Genomic DNA, 13,912 nt, shown 5'->3' with positions numbered 1-13,912 from the left:
GAGGCTAGCATCTGCCAGGCCCCTAGACTCTCTCCAGGCCCTAGGCAACTGCCTAGTATTACCTTGTGCATGATCCGGCTTTAGAGACAAATGTTCCCTGGGAAACAATTTCCTTCTCACATAGAAGTGTGTATATCTCCAAACTGATCTGACTGGCTTTAGACTGCATCTAATTCACAAGTAGTTAACCTGCACCAGAAATTCATGGTTGCAATGTGGGCATTGGAGGACATGAAAAGTAGCCTGTTTTTCCTTCAAGACTTGGAGTGATTCCTTACAGGCTATTGTCCATTTCACTTGTTTTAAGGTAGACCAAGCTATGACATTGACCTTCCCCTTCTCAGGTCTCAGGGTGCAGTTTTCTGCCCAGTGCCCCAGGTACTTAACGTTATTGATGCCAGCCTTACACTTGCTCAGAAACCAAAACAAAACAGAAACCAAGAGCCCAATATAATGTAGTATGCACTGGTAAATGAAGGTGTGTAGAAAGAGTATGTGCAATATACTCGCAAGTCAGGGTTACCGCATACGCAACCACTATAAAAGCAGGTGGGGAGATTAGACCTGTCCCCACTCAGGATTAAGAAGTTGCTCTCTGTAGATCATCTAATGTAGATCGTCTAATAGCAATCAGTGCGTGATGGCTTGGGTGGTAGGCATGGAGGGGCGAACTTTGGTGTCTCGGCCTTGGGTACTGGTAGAGCCACAAAAACACCTGATTTGAAGTATAGTCCCCTGTATTGAAGAAATGGAAGGTTAGAAGTCCCCCCCCAGGGCCGGAGCTACCATAGGAAAAAATGGGCAATGAGCCTGTAGGGGCCCCCAATGTGTCCCTCCCCATCTTAACTGTTGCTCCCCAGGGACTCTGCACAGTCTGTTAAGTTGGGAGGTGATTGGGGGAGGGTCAGCAGCCAGCTCAGAGGCCCAGGAGGGAAATTTGGCTGCAAAAAAGGGCCTCTAATGACGCGTTTTGGTTGGGGGGGGGTCTGTAGGGGGGCACCCAGACTAAATTTGCCCTAGGGCCCAATTTTTGCTTGAACCGGCCCTTGCCCCCCCCCCCACACACACACACACACACACAGCTCTGAGCTCCCCTGCGGTCACAGGGGCTGCTCCCCTCTAATTACACCTCTGGCTAAATAAACCCACAATTGCTCACTTAAAACTGAATTATGGCAAATACCTTCTGCATTAAGAAGGCAAATTATACTCAGTGTTAATTTTCTCACTAATTAATATATTTGTATACTGAGGCTATTAGTGAGGAAAGACGTCATAGATTCTGAGTAATTGCACATATTTAACCACTTGAGGACCCACCCTTTACCCCCCCTTAAGGACCAGCGCTGTTTTAGCTGATCTGTGCTGGGTGGGCTCTGCAGCCCCCAGCACAGATCAGGGTGCAGGCAGAGCGACCAGATCGCCCCCCTTTTTTCCCCACTAGGGGGATGATGTGCTGGGGGGGTCTGATCGCTCCTGCCTGCCGGGTGTTGCGGGGGGGGGGGCACCTCAAAGCCCCCCTCTGCGGCGAAATCCTCCCCCTCTATCCGTCCTGTGCAGCCAGTGACAGGCTGTCCCCTGTCACATGGCGGCGATCCCCGGCCGCTGATTGGCCGGGGATCGCCGATCTGCCTTACGGCGCTGCTGCGCAGCAGCGCCGTACAATGTAAACAAAGCGGATTATTTCCGCTTGTGTTTACATTTAGCCTGCGAGCCGCCATCGGCGGCCCGCAGGCTATTCACGGAGCCCCCCGCCGTGAATTGACAGGAAGCCGCCGCTCGCGCGAGCGGCTGCTTCCTGATTAATCAGCCTGCAGCTGGCGACGCAATACTGCGTCGCTGGTCCTGCAGTTGCCACTTTGCCGACGCACGGTATAAGCGTGCGGTCGGCAAGTGGTTAAAGATATACTACATGAGAAGCGTTGGGACTGTTGTCACAATTCCTGTGACAGTGGGTAATAGGGGACCCTGCAATATCTGATCGCAGCCCTGTTTAAGAGCAGATAGGTGCTCAGAAACTTAAACTTTTTCTTTGCATAAAATGCAAAGAACCATTTGTATGCTGTATTGTGGTAAATGTTCAGTTGTAGTGTAATACATATCAATATTAAAAAAAAGGCAAGTTTAGGATACAGTTTCTTGTCTTCATCAGTGCTGCAGGGTGTGTCTGTTTAGTCTTTCTGGGCAGTGTCAGATGAGAGCCTTTCCTGCCAGTATTTCCTGTGATCCAGTCAAACAAAAGGGTAAACTCCAGACAAAGCCGCATGTGCGAAAGAATCAGAGTATTTTTTTTATTGATTTTCACACTCTGATAATGTGTAAATTATCAGCCAAATTTGGAATTTTTATAAGATGACAGCAAAGGAATTTAGCTACTGCCCTAAAAGCTTTTCATTTAAAATGATCATTATACAAGGAGACCTGACTTCTAAAGTACAGGTTTACTTACTGTAGGCCCTATTCACACGGGGGCACTTTTCCACAGGGTTTCAGCACTGTTTTGCTGTGTGCTGTGTACAATGTATTTTTTGGGGACATTCTTACTACAGTGCTTACAATTTGTATAAATCACAAAAGCACAGCATGTAGCATTTTTGGAGCTATCACAAAGTGATTCTTGGTACTCGAAAAATCACTGACAGATAATAGGTCAATAGTTCATAAATGTTAGCTCTGGGATACTGAAAGACTATGTGAAAAACTGTGTCACTCAGCCGAGATAATTAAACATGAAACCTGCTTTTTTAACTTTTAAACAGGAAATAAGATGGTGAAAGTGTAAATAAAGTTCATTTTTAGGAGTAGGATGATAGATCCAATTGTTTATCTCATCAATCGATTTGCAGCTCAGATTTGCTATAACAATTTGGCATGTGGGATCTTTGGGCGACCTCAATGGGCACTTGTACTTAAACTGGATTCTTGCCTGAAATGATCCTTAATGGCGGTCTTGGCCAAGCTATGTCTACCATATGTAGGAGGCTTTAGATAAAGCTCAGCCTTGCTTCCTTTGTGCATGGTTGGTTATGGTGCAATACAAAATGGGTACCTGGTTCATATTTGTCATATGATTTTAGAAGAGTTCAGCAATGTCAGAGCACAATGGCCTATATGCAATTAACTTTTTCTCCTGAGTTATGTCCTAGGAGAGAATTTTAATTTCTCTTTAACCCCCCTGGCGGTATCATTATTTCTGGATTTTAGGGTCTTTTTAAAAGGTTTCAGACCATAAAATCAGGAAACAATCATGCCGCCCCTGCTCTCACTCACCACCCTGGGCTCAAGCACTGCAGTTTTACCTCCGTCCTCCGGGTGGCGATGTAACTCTGTGATGTGATCGATGACGGTGATCTCACAATGGCTACTGATGTCTGGATCCCCCGGGAGGTGAGTAAGAATGCCCGCTGCGCACTATACTCTGCATAGAGCTCCTGGCGGCTAGCACGAGCGTAGCTCGGGATTACCGCCAAGGAGGTTAAAATAACTTTGAAGCATTTCTCAATTGAAAAAGTATCTAAAAGTTGTTGGAAAAGTACTATTAAAATTATTTTGAGTATTATTTTACCTGCTGGTGGTTTATAATGCATTTTATAACAAGATGTAAAAATGTCACCTAGTAGAAAACTCAGGAGAAAAACTGAATTGCATATGGGCCAATGGCATACTTGGATTGGATTTTAATGATTTTATATCAAAACTTCTGGACTTCTATTGTTGCAGATATAATAGGGCTCTGGAAACTCCATGGAAAATGTTAGCAAAAAATCTTATTGTGGCTACACAGAGAAAATTGACAGAATAAGCCTATGAGGATCGTCCAGAGCATAAGAGCCATGTGCTTTTGCATACATATTATTACATCACCTGGTCAGTTGGGTGCAGGGTGAGCTGTATAACAGCTCACCCTGCTGCTGCTGAAATTCTGGGCAGCGTTAAATACTATTACCCTACGAGGAACTCATACGGACAATAATTCAGGGTCCGGCTATTGACGCCGCGCGAATTGCACTGAAAATCTTACTGCACCGATATAGACGTAATAACGTTATGTCTGCCGTTGCCCAAGTCAGGCAACTGTCAGATTAGCTTCCTCTCTCCCTGCACCCCTTGTCAAATGACTGCAGAATGCTGGTACCTGTTTGTTCAGCTGCATTAACATGCAGTCCCTCCCATTCCCCACCCATTCCTATTCCTCCAACCCATAGGTAAGGAGTGTGATAATACTACAATAAAGGGATTGGAAACCTTGCAAGAATATATAATAAATGTTTATTAGTAGATGATTGTATGGAGAAATAATCAGAAGATACTGTGCGTATAAAATAAAATAAACAAAATGACTAATTGAATAATTGAAAATGGATGTTACTTTCCGGATGACCTGCAAAGCTTAATGAGCTTTGTATTATTTACCAAAATTGCTCTGTAAAGCCATAATACTGATTACATTTATCCTGAAGGGGTTCACAGTTGCCAAATCTTCAAATCACAGCTGGCACATGATAAAATTCACTTGCTCTTGCCCCGCTAGGTGAATGTTTGCTGCAGTAGGAAGCCAAGTGGAGGAAGACTGCAGTTTGTTTCTGATGCAGCTGAAGAAACAGAACCTTATGTACCTCTGATTGTGCCTTTAGGTCACTCTGCACTCTTGCTGGCCAGATAAAATATTTGGCAGGAGTAAGGTGTCAGCACAGAAAACATCCATTCTCTTCAGACCAAGCCAGTTTTCAGAAAGAGCACACAAGAAAAAAAGGAGGAATGAACCTGAAGTAAGGGCAAAATTTAAACTGAACTCACGGTTGAGTATAAATTACTTTCAGTATGCAATAGCTGTCCCTGATAGACACGTTTGCTATAAAAAACATTAAAACACCTATTTTGATTTGACCTTGTATTACATGTTTAATAGGATCTCAAATGGGAAAGAAAAACATACATGGATTTATAAGCAGCATTATCTATATACAACAGACTACTTAGTATTAGTGTACTACATGCTTTTTGGCTTTGTTGTCTTTAGGTAGTTCAAACTTTAAAGGTGGCCATACACTGGCAGATGGCCACTAGATTTGACCAACAGCTCCCTCTCTGATCAAACAAAAATCTGAGCAGCAGGGATCTATTACTGCCACACACTTCACATAGATTTTAATAGAATTCCCCTAGAAAAATGCAACGGCTGCTGCCTCTGCTGCCACACTGCAGGGCCAACTGGCAGGCCCTCCTGAGTGTTGGCAGTGGTATGCACTCACTGTCTGCTGGCACGCTCCTCCGTGTCCTCTTTCCATCTCCGCTGGCAGCCTGTACCCCATGACCCAGGGGCATGTATGTTATGTGACCACTTACATGCCACAAAGTCATGAGGTACAGGCGCCTCATCGGGGATCTAGAGAGGAACTTTTTAAAGATGAAAGGTTGACTGGCACTCAGTGCAGGGCTGGCTAAACTGACATGGAATAAAAGGAAAAATTGTGCTCACGGCAAACACATTCCCATCAATTAGCAAGGAGAGTTCCACGCCCTCATGCTGCTTTTCTGTATGTACCTACTGATCTAAAGATTTGAAGTATTGCTATACATGTGCCAACTCTGGAACTCGGCTTGCCAATTGATGAAGAGAGGACTAAGGAGGAGTGCACCAGTGGACAGGTAAGTGCGGGCTCCACTGCCAACACTTTGCACGGGCCCAGGGAGCACTATCTTAGATGAGGAAAGACCACCACTACTGCAAATCTACCACCACTACTGCCGCAGACCTGACCAACCCCTTTCGAGTGAGATCAATTTTAGTCAGAAAATGTTCAAAACTATCATCCTGCAGTAATGTTGGGACTACAGTTGGGACTACAGACAGCCTGTTCTCAAATAACACCATTAGACAGCCATTTCTGACCAATAACAATTAGTAGGTGCCAGGCAGTGAAAGACTAGACTCCCTGCAACAGGTAGACTCTATGACAACACTCAGTAACAGACAGCACCCCATGACAGATCCTAGTAACTGGCAACACCCCGTGACAGAATCCAGTAATAGGCAGCACACCATGACATATCCCAGTAACAGGCAACATGCCAGGACTGATCCCAGTAACAGTATCCACTGTACATGAAGCACTATGCCAAATGATGGTCATGGCCACTTACAAACAGGTGGAAGCAGACCCCACCACATAATATCCTGGTCATTTATTGTAGCAGTTGAGGAAAGGTATGGGGGGGGATTCTCTCCAAAATACCAAATGCACAATCTTGTAGTGATTACACAGAACACACATATTCCAGGTGGATTCCCAGGCAGGCACATAATTTCAGCCAGGAGATAATTGACTGAACTCTTGTCAAGGAATCTCAACCATGTCTTGGACCACTCGAAATGGGAATTCCCTTCATTGTTGAGGACTTTCTTGGCTGTATTAAATCAAATGGAAAACTGATGTTGGCAGAGAGGGATTAATTGTACAACAACTGATGTGGTTAACCTGTACAACAGGATACCACAGGACAGGAGTTTACATCTGAAATAGGCCAATAACATTGATGAACATGTGAAATATATAGGGTAACTATATTTGTCATGTCTCGTAAAACGTGTAAATTTTATGAAGCAAAAACTGCAGACTGCAGTGGGGATCACAGGTAGCACGTATCTTTTGCCTCTAATGGATGATGTGAGGGAAGCTTTGTAAGAAATCCAATATTGCTGAAAATATTGTATCAACAATGGGATATAATGAAGACAACAATACCGATTTCTCGTAAGCTCTAGGTGGTCGTTTGGCAAAGAAATACACATCAACAACAGTATAAATAAAGTTTATATTGCATGTAATATTTGCGATACAGGTACAGATATTGATGAATTACAGAAAGCAACATGTACAGAGAAATTCAACAGTATAAAAACATAAACCATGAAAATCAATCCTCACAATCAATACATTAATTCCTAGTTTAATGCAGCTTTCCCAAGATCTTATAAGATACATACCATATTACAGAGATCTATACAGTTTTACACCAGCCATGATCCCAGATAGCAGCCCAGCAGCAGATTCCAGCAAAAAGCCCCTTCACAGAACATGGACAAAGTCTATACCCCCCTTGACTCCACCCCTTCACCACACATCACTTCCCTTTTACGAGGCTCAGTGTTATTGGCTGAAAGGATGCTTTTCAGCAGATTTAAACTTTTATCTCCGCCTAAGGTCAGTTAACAGGAAGTGAAGTCTTTTGTCTTAGAAACGTGGAATGGCTGCTTAAACAAAGAAAAGCTTTGAGTCCTGTATAGCTCATTTCTTACAATCCCCCACTTGAAGGTGATCGAAATTTATGAGACAACCTTCACCAAAATTTAACAGTCCATAGATTCACAAATGAGATTAATTGGATTCCAGTGTCTATATTTAGAGTCCATCAAAGTTCAATGTAAAACAGTCCATAAAGTTCTCATTTGTGCAAATGTTTTCCTGGTTGCAGATTTAAAAGTCCATAACAGCTCCAGTGTGGATGCATTCAGTCTCTTGCAGTCCCAGAAGTTATCAAAACTTCTGCAGATGGCACATCCGGCTCAGGATTCCAGCACACTGGATTATTAGTTACACCTGAATTTGAGCAAAAAAACGGAAAGCAAAAACACAATTCACAGAATCACAAGTCCTACTTTGTTATTACTTTAGGCCGTTTTGATAGGACTTCTGATTGAAAATTACAATGATATACCAAGACACTGCATGGGACCCAACACATTTTCCAAGATTACCATTTTGGAGACTAGCACACTCTCCATCCACTACTACTCCATGTTCAAGTCATGCCTAGAATGCATACATCTGCTGTTATCTGCCCAGCTCACAGTCTCTGCTCTCTGATCACTTACCACTCTGGGTGGTCACACTCCAGCTTTGTGTAGCCGAGTCCCTCTCCCAGCTCACACCGGTTCACAGTGACTTTGCGCGGTTGCTGAGACTTTTGAATTTAGACATCCCTGGCAAGTTACACCTGCCTCTTCACTTAATCAGCCCGCACTGGCACTAACACGTCACTCTGGTATCGCTCATATATCCGTCCAGATTAAGTGGTTAAAGGAACACTATTGATTAACATATTTTTTATCCTGGGATTGAGAGAGTTCCTGAAGTGCTGGTAAATGATGATGAATACAGGGAGTGCAGAATTATTAGGCAAGTGGTATTTTTGAGGAATAATTTTATTATTGAACAACAACCATGTTCTCAATGAACCCAAAAAACTCATTAATATCAAAGCTGAATATTTTTGAAAGTAGTTTTTAGTTTGTTTTTAGTTTTAGCTATTTTAGGGGGATATCTGTGTGTGCAGGTGACTATTACTGTGCATAATTATTAGGCAACTTACCAAAAAACAAATATATACCCATTTCAATTATTTATTTTTTACCAGTGAAACCAATGTAACATCTCAACATTCACAAATATACATTTCTGACATTCAAAAACAAACCAAAAACAAATCAGTGACCAATATAGCCACCTTTCTTTGCAAGGACACTCAAAAGCCTGTCATCCATGGATTCTGTCAGTGTTTTGATCTGTTCACCATCAACATTGTGTGCAGCAGCAACCACAGCCTCCCAGACACTGTTCAGAGAGGTGTACTGTTTTCCCTCCTTGTAAATCTCACATTTTATGATGGACCACAGGTTCTCAATGGGGTTCAGATCAGGTGAACAAGGAGGCCATGTCATTAGTTTTTCTTCTTTTATACCCTTTCTTGACAGCCACGCTGTGGAGTATTTCGACATGTGTGATGGAGCATTGTCCTGCATGAAAATCATGTTTTTCTTGAAGGATGCAGACTTCTTCCTGTACCACTGCTTGAAGAAGGTGTGTTCCAGAAACTGGCAGTAGGACTGGGAGTTGAGCTTGACTACATCCTCAACCCGAAAAGGCCCCACAAGCTCATCTTTGATGATACCAGCCCAAACCAGTACTCCACCTCCACCTTGCTGGCGTCTGAGTCGGACTGGAGCTCTCTGCCCTTTACCAATCCAGCTACTGGCCCATCCATCTGGCCCATCAAGACTCACTCTCATTTCATCAGTCCATAAAACCTTAGAAAAATTAGTCTTGAGATATTTCTTGACCCAGTCTTGACGTTTCAGCTTGTGTGTCTTGTTCAGTGGTGGTCGTCTTTCAGCCTTTCTTACCTTGGCCATGTCTCTGAGTATTGCACACCTTGTGCATTTGGACACTCCAGTGATGTTGCAGCTCTGAAATATGGCCAAACTGGTGGCAAGTGGCATCTTGGCAGCTACACGCTTGACTTTTCTCAGTTCATGGGCAGTTATTTTGCGCCTTGCTTTTTCCACACGCTTCTTGTGACCCTGTTGACTATTTTGAATGAAACGCTTGATTGTTCGATGATCATGCTTCAGAAGCTTTGCAATTTTAAGAGTGCTGCATCCCTTTGCAAGATATCTCACTATTTTTGACTTTTCTGAGCCTGTCAAGTCCATCTTTTGACCCATTTTGGCAAAGGGAAGGAAGTTGCCTAATAATTATGCACACCTGATATAGGGTGTTGATGTCATTAGACCACACCCCTTCTCATTACAGAGATGCACATCACCTAATATGCTTAATTGGTAGTAGGCTTTCGAGCCTATACAGCTTGGCGTAAGACAACATGCATAAAGAGGATGATGTGGTCAAAATACTCATTTGCCTAATAATTCTGCACTCCCTGTACAATTCACTTGCTTATCTCTTTTGTTTACTGTATCAAATTCCTTTCACTCTAAACTGATGGCAGTCTGATCTAATCTGACGGCAGAATGAGCCATGAGGGTATGGGGAATTCCCTCACAGTGCATCTGTTAAACCTGTGTGCGTGAGAGAAAGTCCTGTGTCTCTCTGCAGACACTTCAGTCCTGACTGAAGTGTCTGCAGAGAGCATAGGAAATGTAACTTGTTTAACATTTGTAATTGTCAGTGACTCAACAGCTTTTCATACCTTTTTTTTTGCTTTCAGAGAAAAATACTCTGTAGTCTGATATGCAAAAAAACATTACTGGCTGTGCAATGAAGCAGACACCCCTTTTGAGAATGATTTGTCCCGATAGAGCTAAATCCTACACTCAATTAATGCTTTTGCCTCTGATATTTAACATGAAAAGTAGGAAAATGTTTACACAGCTACTTAGACATTATTTGTACATTGTCATTTTAGAACATTTGGTTTGATAGTGTTCCTTTAAAGCAACCCTGAGGTGGGAGTTTTAGGGGAAAAAATGCCTACTGATCTGGGGGACTAGCCGGATCAGGTAGCCTCAATTTCCACCCTTTTCGTCGCTCCTGTTGCCAGCAATCCTTTATTTTCACTTTCAGGGCTCCTGGTGTCAATATGCTGCAAGCTCTGCTCTGTGTGTCTCATCATCTAATCTGTGTGCAGGGAGGTGGGGAAGTGGTGGGGGATAGAAGCAGGGCTGCCGAATGACAGCTGGGGAATGGGTGTTAGGAACAGTGTGCTGCCTCCTGCAAGGGACGCCCCTTCCCCTTGAGATTGCTGACAAGTTGCATGTCAGTCATTTCAGGGGGTGGTAGCATGGAGGGGGCAGAGATCAGTTCTTAGGGGACACAGAGGCATGTCATGGACCAGGGAACATGCCTCCATGTCCCATCTGCACCATTTTGAGTACACTTTAACTCCTTCCTGACCGCCTAATGCCGATAGGCGTCGGGAAGGTGACAGCCTCAAAACTGCCTAATGCCAAAAGACGTCAAGTCCTGGGGCGGGGATTTGCAGGGGATCGCACACACCGATATATCATCAGTCTCCCAGCGGCGATCACCGCTAGCAGACTGTTGGACACCAGAACCGCCGTCTATTTACATTGTACAGCGCTGTGATCTACTGCAGCGCTATGCTGGGGACAACCGTGTCACTCGGCTGTCCCCTGGAGGATCAAACCAAAAGATCGTTTTCATAGGCTGATGCCTATGAGTAGTGTTGGGCGAACACCTGGATGTTCGGGTTCGGGCCGAACAGGCCGAACATGGGCCAGATGTTCGGCATGTTCGGCCCGAACGCCGAACTCAATGGGAGTCAATGGGACCCCCGAACATGCCCATTTTGGGGGCCCTATGGGGTCGCAGGCATAAGGGGGGAGCATGCCCCGGTCGCGGGGGGGGTCGGAAATTCCCCCCACCCCCTCCGCTAGCGCTCCCCCCTCTGCCCGCTTCTCCATACAAAAAGTTTGAAACAAGTTCAATAGTACCTGGCTGGTGGCACTGGCTGGCAGTGGAGTGAGGAGGAGGAGGAGTCCGAGTAGCAGAGTGACGTTGAGGCCGGGCAGCGGGCGGTTCAGCGCTAGTACCCTTGTGGTACTTCCGCCCTTTCTCTGACCTCACGTCCTCTGCGTGATGACGCATACGAGGGTACGCGTGATGCGTACCCTCGTATGCAGAGGACGTGAGGTCAGAGAAAGGGCGGAAGTACCACAAGGGTACTAGCGCTGAACCGCCCGCTGCCCGGCCTCAACGTCACTCTGCTACTCGGACTCCTCCTCACTCCACTGCCAGCCAGTGCCACCAGCCAGGTACTATTGAACTTGTTTAAAACTTTTTGTATGGGGAAGCGGGCAGAGGGGGGAGCGCTAGCGGAGGGGGTGGGGGGAATTTCCGACCCCCCCCGCGATCGGGGCATGCTCCCCCCTTATGCCTGCGACCCCATAGGGGGCATAGGGGGGCAGTATTCGGCCGAACAGGGCCCTGTTCGGCCGAACAGGGGCCCTGTTCGGCCATGTTCGGCCATGCATTCTGCAGTTCGGGCGAACCCCGAACAGTTTGGCCGAACACCACCAGGTGTTCGGCCGAACTCGAACATCACCCGAACAGGGTGATGTTCTGCAGAACCCGAACAGTGGCGAACACTGTTCGCCCAACACTACCTATGAGATAGGATCCAGATGACTGGCTGTCAGGGGGAGGGAGGGAGGAGGGAGAGGAAAATAAATTAAAAAACAAACATTTTTGTAAAAAAAAATAATAATTAATTAATTAAAAAAAACAAAACCCTGCACCAGCGGTCAGAGCCCACCAACAGAGAGCTCTGTTGGTTTGCAGAAAAGGAGGGGGGGGGGGGGTTATTTGTGTGCTCGGTTGTGTGGTACTGCAGCGAGCCATTAAAGCTGCAGAGCACATATTTGTAAAAAAAAAAAATAGCCTGGTCACTAGGGGGGTGTTCGCCTGTGGTCCTTAAGTGGTTAAGTTGTCAAAAATGAATTTGGCAAAATAGCTACTGTAGCAATGTCTGTCTAATCTCATTATGCACATTGCTAAAATGGCATGCACCTGCTTCACTGTGTAAAGTATTGCAATCATTGGTTTAATAGCTCCTGTGAGCTCTGCTGGGAATAGGTAGCAGGAAAACTAATGAATTTGCCAAAGCACAGATGACATTTATGTAAACTTTTCAACAGTCAAAATTTTGGATCAAATAATGTTGATTTCCAGCATGGAAACATGGACAGATAGCTGATTCTATTCCTTATGTTTATCTTATTTATCTTATTTATGAAAAAGTTAGCAGCTGTGTAAATATATGTGCAAGTCCCCATCATAAAATCATTTTTAAGGCACTTGGTGCTTTATCTTCCATCCAAAGGGCAACCCCACTAAAGAGAGTATTGATGTTACAAATAATAACTGATACTGCAGCATATTGTTTCTTTTTATACCAGTCACCACGGGTATCCTACCCAGAATCGTATAGACTTTTATCTAAGTAAAAACAATTAAAAACATCTGTATTTTTTTCTGGGGTCTTTGTAGCTTGATGCGGTTGATCCTGAAAACGTCTTTGGTTTTATCATTAATGTTCAGTCTTACTTTTAAGGGTTTTGCTGCATCCATTTTCTTTAAATTCAAAAGAATATAACAGCCGTGAGCAAAGTTTTTGTGCTAATGTACCATCTTGTTATGTGCATGAATAGGGTGGCAGTGACTTGCAAAGGATAGGGGACACATGCCCCTCCTCATATGGCACCACACCCACTCCTCATATGGCACCAAACTCACTGCAGGTGTGTGTATAGGAGCTCATTGAACAACCTCCTGGCATAGTGGTGTGTCTAGTAAAAGGGGGCAGGTGTTTATGCTGCGATCCACATGTTCTCAGCATTTTCAGATTGGCACCCCCACTCCAGTAAATAATAGCCCAAAGTGTGTGTGTCAGGAATGGATACATTTTGGGTGATTATTTTACAATCTGTAACTTGATAGATGGTTTCTTCTCCAGGATTCTTCTTCTTGATCTGGTGCTTTTATTGCAGCATGGCATTTTTCTTGTTAACATAGTTTGGTTGAAAAAAAAGGCATCCATCCATCAAGTCCACAGCTGGGTTCACACTGTGCTGGAGTAGGACTGCTACTCTAAAGCAGATATGCTATTTATATAATAAATGGTAAAACCCCACTTTATATTGTTGGTTGCAGCTTTCTTTTCATTTTGATTGCAGTCTGTCTCTTATCTGGTTGATTGAAGTCTTGTCAGCTTGTTTGAAAACCTCTGGTGAAAGTCTGTCTTTGAGTTCTCCCATTCAACGTATGTCCAGACACCAAACAAAAAAGTTGTATGACTGTCCTTTTCACTTAAAGAGAATCTGTATTGTTAAAATCGCACAAAAGTAAACATACCAGTGCGTTAGGGGACATCTCCTATTACCCTCTGTCACAATTTCACCGCTCCCCGCCGCATTAAAAGTAGTCAAAAACAGTTTTAAAAAGTTTGTTTATAAACAAACAAAATGGCCACCAAAACAGGAAGTAGGTTGATGTACAGTATGTCCACACATAGAAAATACATCCATACACAAGCAGGCTGTATACAGCCTTAAGGTGGCCATACACTGGCCCGATTTGCGGCAGTTTCGACA

This window comes from Hyperolius riggenbachi, chromosome 1, assembly GCF_040937935.1.
Source record: "Hyperolius riggenbachi isolate aHypRig1 chromosome 1, aHypRig1.pri, whole genome shotgun sequence".
Taxonomy (NCBI): Eukaryota; Metazoa; Chordata; class Amphibia; order Anura; family Hyperoliidae; genus Hyperolius; species Hyperolius riggenbachi.
Note: the sequence above shows the minus strand (reverse complement) of the source record.